Genomic DNA, 16,833 nt, shown 5'->3' with positions numbered 1-16,833 from the left:
ACACTTCGTCATATAATAAACATCGGCATTCAACTATCACAGTGAAGCAAACACAGCTAGCATTGGGCTAATTAGCACTAGCAAATTCAGCAAGCTCACGCTTAGAACAGATAACAAAAAACTCATCTCCCCACAGCTTACAACATTAATAACTCACCACGTTGGGCAACACTCATGAACGCCAGTAGAATATGATTTTATTGTAGCTTCAGCTTGTTAGCTTCAGCTAACGGCAGTCTCGGTGTATTACTGGCCTGCCGTAAGTTTCTTCTCTTGTTTCACCTCCCCTCCACTACCAATGCAAAACAACTACAGAGCCCCCTAGCGGAATGGGAGGAGTGAATCCAACACTTGGTATGAGAGGTAAGAATGGCTTTCAGTGGTGGGCACCAGTTAGCTGCGCTAACCTTACAGCACTATTCATAAACATTAGTTCCGCTAATGCTGAAGCGATATACTAACATGGTGGTTAGTGGAAGCTAAATCATTAAATTCAACTATATTGATATACACCAAGCGTCAGTGACGTGTTATATTGCCCTCAACAAAGTCAAATGTATTATTGCATTTATATGCTCTGTTGTACTTCAGGAGCTTCAGAAAGTAATTCTTTAAAACAAATCTTTGAATTGAACATTTGTTGAGGATTGCTAACTCTGTTGCTGCCTGATTGACCACAGCAGGGGTGCGGTCAGAAAGAGAGCAGAACATCAGTAGATTTTAAACTGTTCTAAAATGACAAGTTCTGGGTACAGAAAAAAAATCTAATTTGCTGCGCCGAATCATGAGTAGAGAACATAAGGAGAGGACGCAAAACTGCTACGTAAATAGTCTTCAGCCACTTCAAAATGAAGGCACAAATATAAACATATAATTACTTGTAGAATGCTTAACAACATGACAAAAACTATAACACAGATGTTGAACCTTATACAACTGAAAGTGTACAAAACAGCTAAATAAATTAGTGCTTTAGAATTTATCCCAAAAAATTGAAGGGGAAGCGTTGATGGACCTTACCAGAGGGGCCTCTTTTCATTGGCTGATGCACATTCTACGTGGTCACGTGCGTGGCCGTCTCACAAACACACTTAGCTTCCTGTTAGCTAAGTACAGCATAATGGCAGAACTGATACAACTTCTACACCTTGAAGCCTGTCTGCTACACAGTCTTACGTTAGCTAAACAGATCAATATGCAATGTGTCTGTATCTGACATACACTAAAGATTTTATTTTAGCAGAAAAGGCTTTGGACTAAACTGTTACTGGTGTTAGCCACGTTAGCACCAAGTACAGCTAGTCAATCAACCATGGCTGTGTTCAGGGAAGCGCTGATTAATAATCGAGGAATAAATATCAAGCCTGGAAACTTGATATCGTAGCGGACTGAATGTTATGTTTTTAACGTCTTTGCTCGTCTTGCGGGGGCGCAGGCGGTTGCCACGGTAACATGTGTGCTTAAACTACAGAGAGAGAGAGAGTAAAAAGGTAGGAGTGGTTTTGAGTTGATCACCTGTTCGGGTTATTTTACCTTTGTTTACCTTTGCTGTGGCAATACAGCCGCTGTAGTTTCTTAACGTTGGACTAATTACCTCGTTCGTTTGTGAGTTTACGTCATTCACAACAAACATCAAATAGAACAAATATATTTCATAAAATTTTAACAAACAAATGGCTTCTACTGTGATAATTATGTGAAATTAAATGAATTATACCCCCACTTCAGAAGATTTGCCTTTACCTTTACAGAGCTCTTTAGTTCCTCCTATCAGTCTGCAGCTTCTCATATTGACGTCATCAAACCAAATTTCAGATCAGGTTTGCAACCAGCTTGTGACTGAGAAACCAGTAACCTCCTCCCAGATGATGACATGAACTTGTTAGTTCCTCTGTCCATTTTAGTAGCTGATATATTGTGAAAATCCGGTAGAAATTATGCACTAATCCAGTCATGTTTACATAGAAACAACGTGCTGCAAGGTTTTGTTTGTGAGACTTGCAGTCACGTGGGTCGGTTATGGGCGGAGCTTGGTAAGGTCCATGTTTTCAAAGTTAGATATAGTGCTAATGAAAAGTTAGCTCTGCTGTTATCATATTAGTGGATTAGTGCAAGTGTGCCCACCACTGGCTTTTAACCAGAGGATCAACAGTATTTCTGTATTGTTCAGTTTTTCTATAGCTTCAATAAATAATATTATTATTTTATTGTTACTCATTTATTCATGTAAATAAGATAATCTTGGTGTATATTCATTAAAGTGTGTAGGCTGTACACTTTGCTTATAACATTATGTTGTCATCCCTAGTGTAACATTTTCCACATTTGCTTACTTCTGTCTCAGTTCGACTGGATTATCTAATTTTTCTGGTGCACTAGATCTGTTTCATAAGATGCAGCGTTAAGCATTAACCTAAATCATGCATATTATATGGCAGATTTATGAAATTGTTCCCGGGGTACTTCACAGACAGAGGAGCTCATCAAGGCTCTGGCGGCAAAAATTGTAATTGCCCTGCACATCCTTGCAGAGAACTCTGTGAATCGTTTGCATTTCAGCGTGCGTCATGTTATGTATTAGCTTCTTATTATAACTGACAGAAATGACTCTTGGAAGTGGAATCCATTTGGTCAGATGACTCTGGTAGAGAGCACGGCATCCCTCCGCTTGATCATCCGGGGTGCCAGGGGACTTGAGCTTGGCTGTATTGTACATAATTAAAGAGACTCTCCTTGGATGGCTGTTCAGGGGGTCGGTAGGCTGGAATGTTTTCAGGGCCCCGTAGCTGCAGCATCATGCGTGTGTAAGACCCAATCAAGATTCTAAGTAGCCTTTTATTCCACTCACCCGAGCAGAAAGAGCACTTGTATTCAGCATTTAATTCAGTAATGCCAGATAACATACAATTTATATATGGCAAGTTAATTAAAATCCATCGAGCAGGCCTTCCTGTGTGTGCTTTAATCTCTTTAAATCAACAAACCATTTAGTGTGCTTTAATGTATTCAAGCCGCTGGGCTGTTCCCCCCTCTTCACATGTGACTTTCTTGACCCTGGTTTAATGCATGCAAATAAGCAATAGCAATTTCAGAACAATTTTCTTGATGCTTTGATTCCAGGCCGTCAGTTCTGTTTTGTGAACAAAATGCCTTCCTTGTTATGATGGTTTTTACAACGATTACTCTGCAGTTGGTGTGTGATAACGATAAAAACCCTTATCCTCATTGGAACACACTGAATGTGTAGTGTAAACATTAGTTAAGCAAATGCATGAAGTAAGTTAGACTGTTAGCATTTCCCTGATAAGTTTGAAAATGAATGCATTAATTTCCTAACAACTGGCAGGTGAACTGCAAAAAACCAATGTGATGTTCCGTAAAATATTTGCATATTTTCATTTTATATTTTGATTTCTGAGCTGCTTTTCCTAGCAAAGGGTACATCATGTTGGAAAACTACCTATAAAATATGGGAAACTAAAAGCATCTCTTGGAGTTAGTCATGTCCAACAACACTCAAACGTCACAACCTATTGGTTCTGTACTGGTACATTGTTAGCTCCAGCTAATGGTGTTAGCTCCCACAGATGGTGTCAGCTCCTGCTAGCGGTGTTAGCTGTAGCTAATATAGTAAAACAATAGATCACAAGCCGATCACGCTTATTTGTTTCAACAGATATCTTGTTTATAATGTCACATAAAAACTTTATGGCAGTTTGCCTGATTCCAGATATCTTGTTTATAATGTCACATAAAAGCTTTATGGCAGTTTGCCTGATTCCAGATGTCTTGTGGGCAGACATGAAGGTCGTCTGCCTCCATGAATTTATCTTGTCTATTGTTTAGACTCAAATCCACTTATAATGCATCAATCCAACATGAATTGCACAGGTGAAGAAATGGCAACTTCTATAGGTAAAACATACACAGTTTTTGAATTTTTGAGTTTTTATGTATCGCAAATAACTTTTAGGTTAAAAAGAAAATATACATCATATTCAGACCAACATCTTCAATTTATTACGATCCCCTTTAAAGCTGCAGAATCAAGCTCAGGTTAAAAAATGTCAACAAATCTTTTACAATTAAAGATTCTTTGGCAGCAAAGAAATCTCATATGGTGAAACCAACTCTGGTTCACTAAATTTAGAAGCCCCTGATGATTTTTATGCACGCTCTCTCTTCCCCAAACTACAATGGCTATGTTGGACACCTAAGTGAATGTTAATATAATGTGCATTTCCGTATTGCGAGTTAGAAAGCCTTAAAATTGCATCCATTGAGCTTGTACAGCGATGTACATGTTCATCCTCCCCATGCTGCTCCTCTTCCCTAGGGAGTCCCTCAAAGACACTTAAGGTAGCCTGCCACTGCTGACTCACTCTACGTTTCACTGAGGCTCAGCGGCACGAAGAAAAGGCAGTCTGCTGTGTTTAGAGGAGGTTTTGCTTTTCTTGGTTTATTCCCAGTAACAGCTTATCCAGATGTGTGTTCTCATCCCAACTTTCCCCCCCACCACTGTGGCTTGGCTATTATATTTCCGTAACTACGAGAACCAGAACAGACGATAACCACAAGGCCCGTTCAGGGAGTGTTATTCATGTGTTCCATAACCTGTGGAGAGAAAATAATGCACCTAAAGCCTACACAGTTCTTTCTAAGAGAAAAACATTGGTGGGACTGGCGCTGGTGTTTTTCTATGGCAAAAATGTAATTAGTTCCAGTGGGTGGTTAGTTGTGTATTTATTTAGCTTTCTCTTACTCTATCCTCCAGGGAGTTTCATTCTTTATTGATTGAGGAGATGTATTTATAAATGTATGCAAAGCCAAGTTCTGATCTTATTCTGGAGTGCAATTGAGTGGCACCCCCTTTTCTTTTAGCTTACAGTCTGAAGTGCAAATGTTGCATGTAACTGTTTTATTTTTATGTTGTATGCTTTGTTAGATGCAGACAGAGAAGGTGTTTATTTCTTGTTCACAATTGCTTCTCCTGATTGGGATTTGGAACAAAGTGCTACAGAATAAAACATCGGTATCTATTCTCACATTATTCAATTTAATTTTCTCAAAGCAATTGTGGTTGTGTATTCGTTTAATCTAAATGATCAAAAAGATGTTTGATTTAAAAGCACCTGTTTGGATCTTAACACTAGGAGCTATCTTATCTATGCTAAAAAATAATGGAAAGTTTGACTGACTTGGTTACACGCTGTGATAGAAAAGCTGCTAGTGACACAAAATTAGCAGCCCCGATGGCAGACATGAGTCTTACAACTGTCACAACAGATTGCATAAGAGATTGCTTTTTTTACTGCCTAAGCTTTGCATGCTCCAAGACTGTTAAGCCTGATTCTGCAGAGACATTTTGACGAACTCTCTAGCTGTTTGTGTTTGTTCCTTATTCCAAACCCTGTTACATACCAGGCTTTGGCATACTTTTCTATAAGAAAGATGTAAGATTTATTTTTTGCATTCAGAGAAACAAGATAATATTGATTGAAATATGAAAATCACTTACAGTGATAAAAAAAATATACTTTTTAAATCTAATTATATTAAGTTGAGCTTATTTACACAGTTCTAATTGAAAAAAAAATGCAACCTCAAGGCACTTCGGAAGAAAAAACCCCCCAACATATGTCCAAAAATATATGAACAAATCAAACAGTGCTGAAGCAACAAGTCATGCAACTTGACATCATCTATCACACAGTGTGACAGGAGTTTCTGGTACAGTGTGATCCGTTCTGGTTCTGCACAATTTTCAAAATTGTACAGTGTGTGCCGGGCTTATTGAAGCCCAATCGATTGCATCTGGTCATTGGCTTTGCAGCAATTCCCCCTCCAGAGTGAGTGTTTAGCAACAGTGGACGTCTGATTTGAATTAATCTGATCACTGCGCAGGAATCAGCCATCCGCAGAAAGCATGTGGTGATTGTGGAAAGTAATGAGTCCCTTTTAATAGAAAGAAGCCAATTCAGTAAATCTCTAGGATTTAGAATATAATTTCAGGTTTTTCTGTTTATAAAAGTGCTTTTTTTATTTGAAAAATGGCAATTTGAAGTTGCAAACCAAATGGATTGAAAACTTATTATTACCATATTTTCCGAACTACAGAGCGCACCTATAAGCCACACCCACAAAGTAAAAAAAAAAAAAGGGGAAACGTACATATATAAGCCGCATCACGCTATAAGCCGCTGGTATCTCAGCCACCCTCGGTTTTCGTTCGGATTCGTTCACCCCGATCTTAAATGCATCGGCTATCGATCTGTACTGCCAGATCGATAGTCTTCAACTTAAAAGCGGCATCATATGAACTTTGTGTAGTTTCCATGATGAGGGGATATGAGTTTGAAAACATTTCTCCGTCATGCCTGCTGCTAGCATGTGCTTGTTCTAAATCAAAATCAGCACTGTCTTCTTTGATTTCCAATTTTGACTTCCAATAATTCACTTCCTGCTAAAGAGCCCCCTGGTGGTTGAAGAAAAATCCACAGAAAAGCCGCAATGGCCTACGGGCCGCATGTTTCAAAGCGTGGGAAAAAAGTAGTACGAAAAATATGTTTATTTATATTATCTGGTATTTTAACTCAAGCTTATTCCCTTAGAATCACACAGGTGCATTTCTAGTCAGCAGTAAATTTTCAGTTCAGTGTGCTGCTCAGATTGAACCAAACATCCTTCTCACTGTTAAAGTTGATGCAGACCTACATCACATTAGATAGTTTTTTTTTTTGTGCACAACACAGGGCAGCGACGAACATCAGGCGGCCTCGGTACCCAGTCCTGCATGCTGTGACAAAGACAGCGCTGCAGGGTTCAATTTGTTGGTGGCAGTCTGCATCTTTTACCACCAGATATCACCAACTCCCACACACTCTGCCTTTAATGAATCATGAAACAAAGAGGGGGAAAATACAATCATGCAGTCTGCTAAAACTCCATAGTGATTTATTCCCTTGTTACCTGTATCAGGTGCTTTTTTTGGAGGGTGCAAGATTCTTGCGAGACTTTGAACTGTTGAAAGATTGAGGTTAAGCGCTTCGGGGTGGTTTTCAGCGTCTGAAACTTTGAACGTAGCACGAGTGTCTGTGAGAGACAGGTGTTCCTTGTGAAACGCGTTACGCCTCCCTTCTAAAAAAGCGGAGGGGCTTTGAAAAGCAAATCTCCTGCAGATTTGAACTTGAATGGGAAGTACATCAGCTGTCACCTGTCCAACTATTGAAAGAACTTTTGTTCAGTTCTATTATTTCTGGCTCCAACCACATTACCACTGCATACAAAAGCATCTACTGTGGTATAGTGTGCTTGCTCGCTATATTTACTATGAGGAATTCAAGTCTATTTAAAATCCACTTTTTGTTTACGGATTTCTAAATTGACCAAATAATGTAAAACAGAACTTGAAACCGGCCCAGAAACATAAATTCTACAATGTCAAAACTAACTTCAACCAGGAAATTGTTTTTTTGTTTTTTTTTTCTCCCCTCATGTTTTTGATCATTATTCTCCCAACTACTTAGTCGCAACAGATGAAAGAAAATGCGAACTCACATTAAAAATGCATTCTTTGCATAATGATAGCTTTCCAAAAATAACCACGGAACAAACAGTACTGTTATACTTTGATACAAACCCGTGTAGCTCAGTCGTGTACCTCGCAGGCTGTGCATACTAAAACACCGCTGCTGATGGCTACACCCTTTGGAGGTGTCTGAGCAAATGGCTTTGATACGCAGTCCACATTTAGGATGTGTGTTAACTTTGAACTGAATCTCCAGAGCTTTGCCTCAGCATCAGCAGCCTGTGTTGGTGGAAGCAACATCAGACTTCCAATTAGATGGGATATCTCTGAGTTACAGTACTGGAGTCATTAGTGCTTTTATCAGCAAGTCGTCAGAACTATAGATATGAGGCTTCTTATGGAAAGGTGGCATAAGTGAAGAAGCATATTAAAAGAGAAACAGTTTTTTTTTTTATATCTTCCCTGTTCTTCCGCTGTTATTCTATCTCCTTGCTTTTTGCAAATTAAAACTAATCAGACTATTATAAGGATCAGAAACCTTGAAGTTTATACATATTATGGTCACTTTCTTTTTTGGTTTTCTTTCCAGTCCTGATTTCTTAAAAGGTTGGTATTATGTATTTTTCACCCACATAATGCCATTTTATAGCACCATCAAGTATAGCAGAATTACAAAATGCTGTCTGTATAAAACATAATTTAAAAGAAATTTGACTTCATAATTTGACACCTCAAAATTGGGCCTCTGTCTCTTTAAAAAGCTTCTGCTCTTTCTTACACTTTGCCTTCAACACATCATCACAACAGTTCTTCTCATTATGCCGTTTACAACTGTTCTTATGAGTGTTGAACTAAGAAATACTTTGTTTTAAAAACTCAGGAGGCACACAGCTCCACCTAAGTTTAGCTAATTGTTGCTGCTGCTAGTCTGCAGGAGCTCAGATAGGGAAGGGTGAGCGAGGTTGATTATTTTGTTGATATATAATTTTTGATTAAAATGCGATTTATTGCGATTAATTAATTACAAACCCTGCAATTAACTCATTTAAAAAATATTCAATCCCTACACTGAAAGAATTACATTTAGTCTAAGATTTTAAAAAGGTGGCTGAATTCTTAATTCTTCATGTTTCATAGAAGAGCTTTGAAACATGGTAAGAACAGAGCAGCTTAGCTGGACATTCAGCCTTCATGTTATCTGCTTCAAGATCCACTCTTCCTCACTCTCTTTCCTGATTGAGCCACACACATGATCGACCATGTCGCTGAAAACGCAGCTTCTTATAAATTGCTTCCTCTCTCCTCAGTATGAGAATTTTTATTCTCACCACTGCCTTGTATGATGCATTCACTGATTGGCCAAAGATAGGATTTGTCGATTTCAGACCAGCCCGTCACCTGTCATGGACGATCAAGCTGAAAATGTTCTGATTCTTGCCACCAGCCAATTTCTCCATGCTTCACTGTGTTGCAGATATCATTGTTTCATATGGTGCGGACATTGCGGTGTGTTGCAGTAGACTGTAATTTTCATTCTGAGTGTGTTAGCTTGCCTCGAATGGTTCAACAGACGGCACAGAATGACTCCTTAAGCTTGTTCCAATGCCCTGCAGGGTTTTACTCTTAATTACACTCTTCACTTTTAATTCTGTGTGTGCACTAAATTATTCTGGTAAATTAGTCATGTTTAGTTTTTGTCCTTTGTGACAGGCTTATAACAAAACAAAAATATGTAATTCCACCCTGAATATGATCATAAACTGAAATTAATTTAGAATAAAAAACACTGCATGCTAGTTAGAAACAATATTTTTTGTTCAAAATTAGGGTTGAAAAGGATTTCGCTTTGAATTCAGAGCTGAATGTTTGAACATCTAAAGAACAGGCTGATTCTTCCACAGCACCACTTTTACATAATGGTGTCAGTTTCCCTGCAGATAGAAATGTAATGACTTTTGTCAAAAAGCAAGAGTTTGATGCAACGTTTCCGTCTGACATCTTGGATACAGAATGCGATCACATGCTGTAGGGGAGAGTGTTTCATGTGGGATTGGGATCTGTAATTTCACTGCCTCCTTATCGAGCGCAACATGGGAGCTTGTTTTGGAAGCGGTCACAGGAATTGCACTGCAGCGGCGGAGTATCAGGCAAAATGAGGCTTCAAAGAAATCACTAGCGGTTTCCCGGCTCACAGCCGTGGTTATTTTCACCCCCAGTATTTCTTGTGAAGTTATTTATTTGTTTACTTTTTTGGCAGAGTCCCCGCTCAGATCATGGATTAGGAGGGGGAAAAAAATTCTCTGGCTCATTTGCAGCCTAATTTGCTGGGGTTTAGAGGCCCTTGTGGACAGTTTGGGGGCTGTTATCTGCGGAGTTGCATACCCTCATCCCCACTGTCTAAACCAACAGCACATCAGGACCCATCTTACCACTAAAGCTCGGGGGGGCTCACCACAACTCAAAGCTCAGCATGGAGCAGGATGAGCGCTTCTCTGCAGAGGATCATCCCGGTCCGGGGCTTACCACTTCTGTTCCTCACTTAGACAGATCCATTTAACACACTGTCAATTATCTACACTCATGTTATATTAATGTTAGTTTTGGGGAATGTTATGTGTAAAATACATGATACATGATTGGGTTTTCTGAGTCAGTTTGTTTGAACCGATCAACTAAAAAATGCACTTTGTCATTTAATCAGAAAAAAAATAGACACTAATAAAATATAAACATATTGAATTAATTATAAATGAATAGTGTGCAAACTAATAAACTGCACGAAAAAGCTCTTTGTGTTTCTTATCATGTCTTTTGGTTGGCTTGATTGTACTGCTGCCTTGCAATAAAGTTCCAGATAACTCTGAAGAGTTATCTTTAGGGAAAGCAATTAGCAGTTGTTATTGAAGCTCAGGAAGCGGAGATCACAACATGCTGTTGCTCTAATGTAACTTAAAAACAATTACACTTTCTCGCTGAATATTTTCCCTCATTACTAGTCACCTCTGAAGTGTAAATGTCTAAGACAGACATCTAGATACTGAACTTTTATGCTTTAATAATCTGTGAAAGTTCCTACACCAGGAAGTTAAACATTTCTGTTGCCATCAAAAGCTTGGCTAACAGGTACACTTCAGCATCTATGACATGAAATCACATTTATAATAAAAATTATGCATGTCTTTTTTTGTGTGCAAAAAATAGATCTGCATTAGATGTTTTATTGGGATTTTATGTGATAGACCAACATAAAGCATATCTTTCTCTAAAAGCGGAGGAAAAACAACAATAATATTTTCCAGCATCCCATTAGATTGGTTTTTGAAGCAAAAACAACTCCTGGGTGTGCCAAAGACAAATGGCTTTGTCGTCCATTGCTGTTGTTGTGGACGTTGCTTATGTGTCAGTTTTACAGGTGCACCAGCCAGAACCTCTGTATGTAAAAAAAAATATGATTAATTGCGTAAATATTTAAAGGCTATGTAATTAAGTAATAAAAATTAATGCATTCAAGTCCCTGTCCTACAAAAAAAACAATACAATTATTGCGAGAAATGGATGTTTATTGTGTTTTTCAAGCTTTGTCTGTTTCTAGAAGCAGTAGATTCAAATGGAAGTACAAAATTGTGCAAAAAATTCATTTTGTTTAATAGGTCTCTTTTAAGTCTCGGTTTCAGATTTGTTCTTTATTTAGCAAAATCATTCCCACAGCATGCTTCTTCCACAACAAAGTTTTATAACAGGACTGATGTGGTCAGGATGAAGCTAGTTTTTTGCCACGCAGCATTTTCCGTGGACAAAAAGTTCAGTTTTGATCTTGTCTGACCACCGAACCTTCTTCCACGCCTGTGTGGAAGGAGGCGGCTAGCAGCCCGGGAGCAGTTTTCTTCAAACATTGACTATCTTTTTGCTATTTTGCTATAAAGCCCAGGTTTATGGAGTGTACAACTCATATTTGTCCTTTTCATACACTTTCCCACCTGAGCAGTGCATCTCTGACAGGGCATGTTGACTGCTTTTCTGATTAATGCTCTCTTTGCTCGACCTATGATTAGATAAGGAGTCATATCTTGGTACATTTGAAGCTGTGCTCTACTTGGTGCAGATGATTGAGATTCAAGCTTTCAATGTTGTTTATAGTCTTACTTTGTTTTAAATTTAAAATTTTTATTTGTGTTAAATTACACATTTTAAATCTGTTGCAAATTTGAGTACAAAAGCAGGTCCAGTAATAATAATAGTACCAATAATACTCAGAAAGTTATAATATACTGTATAACATAATCTCAGAAGGTTAAGTTGATAGTTAAGTTAGAAAATTTAAAGCAGAAGCTTTTGTTGAGGTGAGCTACGAAGTCAGCAAGGATAACACTAAAGGTCAAATAGATATGTAATTATTTATGTCAGAAAATGTATTTGCAGCAGTTCTCATGTTATAAGAGCTATCATTACTAAATAAAGATGCTTAGATAAAAGGTCGGGGGTAATGGGATTTTTACGCATATAATAAACCAGCATTTTTAAATGTTCTTTGTTCTTTTTTTTTTACACCTCACTTTCATTCTGTCTCCAAGTGATAACAGTAAAATTTCACTCCTTGAATTTATTACTCTGCTTTGTAGAGTTTCTTTGAGAATAATGTTGTCACACTGGGAACAGTAGCTTTATCTGTACAAATTGACAGCTTTGCAAGCAGGTCAAATAAAAGCTGCTTTCTATCAGTCTGTAAGCCTCAGCTCTTGCTGTGTCAGAAATGCCAAATGTTGGCTTAAAAGTTACTGTTCAGTGTTTATCCGTCTGTCCCTTCCTCTCTCTGTTAGTTGGGGAAGAAGTTCTGCCCCAAGTATCTCGAGAGTTTGTTCACGAAAATAATGTGATTGATTACAGTGTCACTTGCACATGCCACCAGGTAGAGACGCTGTGGAAGAACTAAACCAAGAACTGTTTCTTAGTTGGACTGGGAAAGGATTGGGATTTCCCTGAAGGAGCTGGTTCAAATGGCTGGAGAAAGGAAAGTCAGGGTCTCCTTCCTTAGGCTACAACTTGCCCCAACCGACCCTGGGTAAGCAGTCAATCTGGGGATGCAAATTAGAAATGCTACGGAGTTCTGTTTAGTCCCCTTGGAAGAAAGAAAGCGAGAGAGAAAGAAAGAATGTTCCTGCCCTATTGGGATGGTCTCCTCTAAACTTAACTTCATTTAGGAATTTGCTCTGTCATGTTATCACTGTTTAATGGCATTATTTTTTCAGGTTTTATTGAGGTAATAAGTAATTAACTTTAAAAACTAGGATTATGAAACACAGATTGATGCTGGAATCTGGCCTCCTTTAACAGATTTTCTGTAGCGTGGGCGTTATTAAGTTCAGTCAAAAAAGCGTTTTAGTCGGATTCATTTCTGAGTTGGCAGAAAATGAAAGGATAGCCACAGTTTAGCTGCCCATTTCACAGCGCTAGGACTCGAACCAACTTCTTTCAATTCTTTCTCTCTATAGAAATTTGGAAAATGGATTGCTGTAGACTTACCAAATCCCCCTTAATTATGCTTCAAAAGCCTTTGCCCTTTATTTTTTGTCTTTCCTTCCTTTTGCTCATGCTTTGGTTTGCCAGTGATTCATTCAGAGCCAAACTTTTGTAACTTGTTCAGTTCTTTTACAACCCCAGTGGTTATAATTCCAACTTGCTTTACGATTTGCTATTCTGTAAATTATATAACCGCTCAGAAACACAAGTCTCTCCACAGCATGTATTTTAGATAGCCTTTGAACTGTCATGCACTCAGTGGGAGCTGCAGGCACGAAGAAATCAATTCTTCAACACTGACAAAGTGTCTGAAATACAAAACTGTGGGTTTTTATGTAAGCTATCCAGAGAGCATAAGAGGAAGAAATTATTTTTGACAGAGGTGTTTGCTTTGGACACAAAAGCCAATAATTACAAGTTATAAATAAGGACTACAGACTACATATAATATAGGAAGCATTAAGTCTTAAATATTCAGAGGAAGGTTGATAGATGCAGAGGATTTGGGGGTTTTTGAGGCAGTGCATAAGCTCTTTACTGTCTGTTATTGGGATTGTCGTTTTTTCTTAGGGGTATGGTGAGGAATTTTACTAGGCCAGGCCCAGAATGCACTGAGAAAAGGCAGGGTGGGGATAGTGCCATCTTTGTTCAGCAAGGCCCCAGGCAAGCCACATGTAGCCCTAATGAGTCGCTCATAATTTCAGGCTCCGCTAGCTCTCAAACACCAAAAGTAAACTTTTGTCTTTTCTCCCCCTGCTCACCATTTGGGGATCTTAAGAGGATTGTGGGGTCATTATTTATTCATGCCATTGTGTTTATTCACCAGCCTCTGCGTGTGATGTGAGAGGGAATGAAGCAGCCTGTGCAGACGGAGTAAAAGCTGATAATTATCCACTATTAGCATTGTTTTTTCAGCCATGGTTTAAGTCGGCTCAGTTGATGATCGAGCTATGATAGAGGGCCCAGAAACATCCATTTAAAGCAGATTACCATGTGCATGCCTTTGAAGTCTGAAATCCTCTGCAGAGGACTCCACAAATGGGTGAGGATGTGTTTTTAAGCCTGTTTTTTACGGCACTTTTTTTCCTTTTTTTTTACTTTGCAGTTGGAAAAGATATCTTGTTACAGTGTGGCTTGCATACACTTCTACAGACCTGGAGATTCTTAAAAACAGCCGTCACATGCCTGCAGGATGTTGTTAGCAGTGAGATGTGAGACGATTAGAACCTTTACTTTTCATCCTAGAACAAAGAATGCCCCAGGGGTGTTAAAGGGGAGTTGCAGAGATTTGCCTCGACTTTACACAAATATACATTTGACTTGTGAAGTACAGTGCAAAGACAATATTATAAGGCTTGCATGTGTTAAAGATTCCAGAACCATTAGCTAATCATGGAATATCAGTCTTTAGAAGGTCGACCTGTCTACTTTAATGTGGCTTAAGATCACTTTCTATCCACCCTGATATTTATAGAAATTCTCTGATCTAGTTCTATTTTCCAATTGTTATACAATATCTGCTGATACCAACATTTCCTGTTCTATTGTGTTAAGCATTTAGTTATATTTTTGTCATGATCATATATAAACTAATATGAATAAACCTTCCACTGCCAGCCATACTGCTGCAATTTTGTCCTTATTCCGATGTATTTTTAATTATGTATTGGTAATTAGGCCTGTCACGATAATGTATTTCCTGGATGATAAATTGCCCCAGAGGTTATTGCGATAAACAATAATATTGTCATTTTGAGTCAATTTTTAACTAATATAATGATAAAGGCATACTAATGCAAGCACACCCTTTGAGAGATCAATAAATTTAATTTCCGATGAACATTCAAAGACATTTTAATTATCCAAAACAGATGAACAAAACACCTGAAACAACAAATAAAATGGATACTGCAGTTTGTATAAATAAAAGTGCCCTTAATAAAGGGTTAGTTGAGACCAATGCACCAAACTTTGGTAGAAAGAGAGAGACACAAGGAAAACAATAAACCATGCAAATGGAAATTATTGAGCTCTGTTGCCAATTCATCAATTAGGTTGTTCTAAAAGTTAGTAAATTATGTAATGAAATACTTCTTTACAGTTACAGTATTTCGTAAATTGACTTTGAGATTAAATTTGCATGTTAGTATGCTGTTGTAGCTCTACTACAGCAAACGACAAACATGTATTTTAAATTTTCTTCCTGCAAAAGGAAAATGTGATCACCATTGTGTGCTTTAGGTAATGTGAAAAAACTGAGAACTGTTTCTGTTTACATAAACATTTAACATTTAGGGAACACCAGTCTAACGAATCTGCCGATTAATGACCGGTGGCTAATAACTTTTTTATACTGAAAGATTAGTCTTCCAAAGTAAAATCAGCCACTCTCAGCAAAATAAAGCTACGGTCTCAGAGAATGGATCAATGGACCCAGCCAGAAAGAGAACCATGGGTCTGACATTTGATTGGATAGATCATCTATAGATGTTAACATAGTACTAACACAGCTAAATGGATTTCTCCTGCTGTAAAGACAAAAGCAACAAAAGGGAATACTACCATAAAATTGGCCAAGGCAAGTGGAGTTTGGAGGATTAGTCACAATCTGCTTTTAAAGTCAAATGGTTGTCAGTCTTGGTGCGTATCAGTATCACTTCCTGAATATTATGGCAATAGTTAGAAAGAACATCAATGAAAAGGATTTTCAGAGATTTTAGCATCACTGAAGATTAGCTGCCAGCTGTTCTCAGGCCACTAAATGGGAGCAGTAGTAAATTATCCCTTCCAATAGAAGAAATTCTACTAAAGGGAAGAGGTATTATGTATTTTCCAGGCACATAGTGCAATGCTACGGCTCAATAAAGTACCTTCAGTTTTATACCTTCAGTTGTTATAAAAATGCCTTATTTATGAAACACAGCTTAAATATGACACCTTGAAATTAGCTTCTGTCTCTTTAAGGAGCTTCTATCATTTGCAACACTCCGCCTTTAGTACATTATGACATTATGCTTCTCCATCATGCTGTTTACAACCATTCATAGCAGCATTGAACTGAGGAGTTGTTTGTATGATGAGCTCAGCAGACATAAGGCGTGGGGGAGGGGTGCACTGTGAGGGGGAAGCTTGCCTGGGGGAGGAGCTTTGAGGAAAAAGGCGGTGCTTTTTCCTCAAAGCACTGCCTAATTGGAGCGTTTAGCCACCTCCAATTAGCTGCCATGGGAGATTACAGGATTTCTCAAACATTTATGAAAAAATTTAAGCAACACTCCAGGTATGTTTTTGATGAGGGAATAACATTATAATGTAATATGAAGCTAACAAGATGTCAATTTTACATACTATTGCCCCTTTAAGTTCATTTTGGATTTTTATTGTACATTTCCAGCCTTATGCCCCTACTGTTTATAACAGAAAACAGATTTCAGCTGGATTTCAGGGTATGCTGTTTCTTATATGCAGGAGAGCAGAGTAGACTGGATGGATGAAAGGTGGAGGAGCCAGGTAGGGGTCTGAGCAAAGCATAAGGAAGAAGTCAGTTCTAAGATGCCCTCAGAGAAGAAACATCATCTCCAGTCTCAGTTCCTCCAGGATCCCTTTCATCTTCATGGGTGATTCCTTGGAATGCCACTGGCTATTTCTTTTAAGCTGTGTGCTAATGCTTCTGAGTTGCTGACTTTTTTTGTAATTTTAGTTGGTTACCTCCCGCCTCATCCATGGAGCTGAATAGATTATCACTGAGGGTATATGCCCCTGTTGTAAGGTCATTTAAAGATGTGAGGAGG

The 16,833-nt window shown here is 38.4% G+C and overlaps 1 protein-coding gene across 10 annotated transcripts in view; it reads left to right on the top strand.

Moving 5' to 3' along the window:
* The window catches only part of tenm4 (teneurin transmembrane protein 4), a 220,864-nt gene that overhangs the window by 56,051 nt on the left and 147,980 nt on the right, over positions 1-16,833 (top strand). The window lies entirely within an intron of this gene.

Source organism: Xiphophorus couchianus, chromosome 18, assembly GCF_001444195.1.
Source record: "Xiphophorus couchianus chromosome 18, X_couchianus-1.0, whole genome shotgun sequence".
NCBI classification, from domain to species: Eukaryota; Metazoa; Chordata; class Actinopteri; order Cyprinodontiformes; family Poeciliidae; genus Xiphophorus; species Xiphophorus couchianus.
Note: the sequence above shows the minus strand (reverse complement) of the source record. Positions and strands in the feature narration are given on the sequence as shown.